This window comes from Branchiostoma floridae, chromosome 3 (genome assembly GCF_000003815.2).
Source record: "Branchiostoma floridae strain S238N-H82 chromosome 3, Bfl_VNyyK, whole genome shotgun sequence".
Classification (NCBI taxonomy): domain Eukaryota; kingdom Metazoa; phylum Chordata; class Leptocardii; order Amphioxiformes; family Branchiostomatidae; genus Branchiostoma; species Branchiostoma floridae.
The window spans coordinates 21,928,693-21,933,027 of record NC_049981.1 but is presented as its reverse complement, the minus strand read 5'-3'; the positions used below and the strand labels follow the sequence as shown (position 1 = coordinate 21,933,027).

The following is a 4,335-nucleotide window of genomic DNA, read 5'->3' as shown; positions in this document are numbered from 1 at the left end:
TCTGTAGGGCCCGGAGTACAAGCACGTCAGGGCATTTATCTACAACTGTTGTTTCCCAAAAGAAATGAGTTACTATTTAGATTAAGTTACCAGTCATGATCTTGAATTTTTCAAAACTTGTCCATCCATGAAAGAAGGGGTCTGCCATCCTGTTAAAGTTGCCCATTACTGCAGCGTTAGCAAAGTTTGAATAGCCCGGGGCCAATTGCAGTGGCCATGTATGCCGCATGCCATGTTTACAGAGGCACACTCTGCTGTCTACATAATAGACTGTTAGCCTTGGAGGGTCCCTGACATCTACCAGCGGAATGTAGTACACTATAGTACCTAGGAAAACACCTTATGCTTGTGGAATGTGGTGGGGAGGGGAGTTTACCATAGCTAAAGAACTAATGAATCCTACCAGCTAACTACTACCTGGTAACTCTGCTGGCTACGGGGAAGATAATTTGCCATGGGAACTTGGCGACTGACTGGTTTGACTGGCCATCCAGTTAGGTAAATGTTGTCTATCCCCCAGACTTACTCTCCTGGCCAGTCATTTCCCCTTTTGCTGAATTCTGTGACTTGATCTCCAAGCAAATCCTTTGGTAGCATAAGATGGTATAAAAAGCTGCCAGAAGAGTGAAGCCTGCCTAGGAGTGTGTTTGGCTACATGGCAAATGTACACCTCTTGGCTGACTGCACTCCTTGGCCAGTTTAGTACTATCTTATATTGCAGGATCTACTTGGAGATTACATGACCCATACTCCTGTAGGAAGGCTTGGTGAAGGCTAAAAGAATCCCACCAAATATGGTTTTACCCTGGTGAGAACTTGAGTGGGCTTAATCTACTTTTAATTGAGTTGTCAACCACAGACATCTACTTAAATTTCAATTACTGCCAGAAATACAAATGCATGCTGTAATTCATTTATACAAATGCTTGGAATAGTTCGTGTAGCTCCGAACTCTTGTTTGAAAAGGATTTTGCTCAGCTGCCACTCTTGAAACTTGTTACAGTTCCTGTTCCTAAGAACTGTTTGGATGTTTGCTAACTGCTGACCTCTCTTTTACCACGAAGAAAAAAAATCAATGCCAGAGCGCAAACTTTCCTGTTAGATTGGTATGTTTCTATCAATGTTTTACCTGATTTACGTGTAGAATGTACAAGATAACAGTTACTCAGGTAGCTAGATCGATTTTGCAAACAGAAACCATACGCCAGTTTCTTAAGCAATCTATCCACTTTCTTAAGTAATCTATATTGCCTTTGCCCAGAAAGTTATGTTTTTGGCATCATTAGTATGTGTGTGGGTATCTGTTTAAGTGTGTGTGTAGAACTCCAGCATAAGTAGGGAAGGCTTGGATAGTAATATTTGGTATGTGGGTAGGTCTCAAAATTACTGTAAATGCATTCAAGTTTGTGCGGATTTAATTTCGCGGTAGCGGGAAAAAGGACTTTTCGCGGTGGTTTTAAGTTCGCGGTAATACCATAGACTGCAGTCATAATAGAAAAATGTTCGCAGTGGTTTTAAGTTCGCCGTGAAGCGGTCACCGCAAAAACCGCGAACATTAATCCACCGCAAACATTTCTGCATTTACAGTATTAGATTTTGGGCTGCCTAGCAGCATACTATTTTATTACCCGGATGTCTAACTTTCATCAGTATACCTGTGGAATGATTCGAATACAGAAACATAGATTTTTGCTGATATTTTCAGGCTTAACTTCACTATCTAAACTATCTTTTTGGATGGACCACAAAACTGTAGTCACAAGCATGCAGTGTCAAATCAACTAATTTTTTTTTTGGTGGTGTCTAAATTTGCTGTAGAAGATTGATGTAAGATACCATGGTTTTCCTTTTGCCCTCTCAGGCCTAGGAAAAAAAGTTTCGTTTCCTGTTTCAGTCCTAAAAAAATTAGGGCCGGAAGGTAGGGAAAACACTTGTAACTTTTCTAGGTTGGCCAAAACTCTAGTGTGACATATTACAATACAGTTGAACAAAGTAAACTGAAATGCATGAGGACACTAAGTGTCTTTCAATGTCAAACTTGAATGTTGTGCATAACAGATAGATTTATCCTTTATTAGATAGGACAAGTAGTGTTTTTACTTCAATAGGAAGCTATGTGACTCCACTGCCCACCAAAATAAAGTAAGGTTTGCAGGTTTTTCTATGGTAGGTAGCCTAAGGTAGGGAAACAGGAAACATAGCATTTTTTCCCCTAGACCTCATTAGATTCTGAAGTTGAGGTATTGGCAAGTGAAGAGAATGTGTGTGTAAATACTGTGTTGTCAGAGATGTCTCTCAGCTGGCAGACATGGGCTTGGAAAACAGTCTGGCTGGTGTTTAGAACATTCTTGAACTTTCTGTCTGGAATGTCTGGGGCAAGTTGCACGGCTGGAAATACCTCCTGCATATGCAGGTTAGTGCAGGTAATAGTTGGGCTGTGCAGGTATTTCTAATGTCTACCTGCACCTTACCTGCACCAGGTTATGAAATGTGTTATTGTAAAGTGGATTTTTGTTTCTTGTTTTTGTACTGGTTGTAACTTTTTATTTAGTTTCCATATAAGACAGTATTCCTTTTACCTATTTTGTTAGTTAAAAGGTGAATAAAGTATGTTGACAAGGTTGTTTTATCCACTGCGGGGGTACATTTAAATTTTGCAGGGAACATTTCTCTGGTGCAGGTAATTTCAAAAGTTACCTGCACCAGTGCAGGTAGACAGACAAAGTATTTTGAGCCCTGGAGTTGTCTGGCCTAGCCCTGCATTGCTGTAGTCCTGGTAGTTCCTGTTGCAGTAATAGAATGTCATGTTAACAGTACAAAATATTACTGGCTTTCAGCTACTGTTCAAGTTCATGGAAGGTACATGTGCACTGAATTGTGTTGCGCAAGGGTCTGCATGCCTTCTTCTCTGAGGTGTAGCAAGCTATTTTGATTCATTATTACTTGTAAAAAAAACCTCTCGTAATCAACGTTAAGCGTTGCTGATAATGTTTTTTGTGAAGTGTAGTTTTGTCACTTTAGCTCCACATTGTATGTTACTTGTTGATCCCAGGTTCCAAGGCTATGAACACAAGGGAACGATTCTACTGAACTCGTTCCCAGAACCCTTTACAAGAAGAAGTTGACTTTCTGTGAAGCAGTCCTAAATGGGTGTAGATTTCAAATTCTTTTGCTAACATTTTACATCCATGATGCTTCATTGTGCAGTATCCATTGCTGTCTCTAGGCCCCACTGACCAGAATCTTGCAGTTTTTGGTCATTCTGCCAGGTGGGGCTAGTGTTGTGTGAAATGCTATTTGCTGCATGTACTTGCATATATATGGACATTGCATTCAAGAATACTTGTCTGGCTGTTGTCATAACATATATTTCTGTCAGTGATGAAGGACTACACTTGAAATTGATTAATGAATACAGACAAGAAATAGATTACTTTCTTCAAGAAGGTTACATTTTGGGCATTTATTTGTGTTTCTGTTGGATAACAAGATAACCTAAGAATGGTTGGATGGATTGGTTTCATTTTTTTTTATGTTGGAAGATTTATTACAAAAAAGTGAAATCAAGTAGTTTGGGGCTTTTGACAGTACTGCAGTGTAACCTCCAATTTTGGACTACTTGAAGTGGCATATCTAGCTTTTGATGTTAATAAAAAGTGGTGCAGGTTTAGACCTTCTAGGAACTTGTAGTCATACTTTTTTTACAATAGTTAGACCTCCGTAGCATCTCCAAGAAGATGTTGGGATGGACAGGTGTAAAGTTTTTGTACCAACTGGCCTTTCTCACAGTCCTCACTATTCCAATGTCATGTTCTGTCAAAAAATTTTACAATTGTCCAACCCACCATCTGCTTGGAGATTGACCCCCAAGTCACCTCTATCATGAAGACCCAGATTCGCACAAAGAACCGGTGTCAAAAGTTCTCCCCACGACATGCACTGGTTCTTCCCTTTGTTTCATCGTAATTACCACCTGTAAGTCGGACAGGTGAGTGACTGGAGGGCTCCCAGAACAAAGGGCCAACTTTCCTCTCCATTGTTGCTTCCCGTTCCATGGTGATGGAAGTATTGTTGCCAAACTGTTTTCACTCTGGAGGTTATGTGGGGTATATCTCAAGTACCGTTGAAGGGCTTGCAATGGATTTCGTTGGGTTGACTTTGGGCCCCCTGTTAGTTCACCTTGGTACTGCAGCAGCACATTTTGTGTTACATTTTTGCACCTGGAGTTACTGTACTGTTGATTTTTATGTGGTAAGTAGGTGTTAAGTAGATGCTTATTTGGTGTAAAGTTCGGCCTTCCATCATTCTGTTTGCTGTGGATCTGCAGGGTTGTTT

The 4,335-nt window shown here is 40.4% G+C and overlaps 1 protein-coding gene across 5 annotated transcripts in view; it reads left to right on the top strand.

Annotated features, from left to right (window-relative positions):
• LOC118412009 overlaps positions 1–4,335 on the top strand; it is a 109,805-nt gene that overhangs the window by 6,932 nt on the left and 98,538 nt on the right. The gene's annotated exons all lie outside the window — the stretch shown is intronic.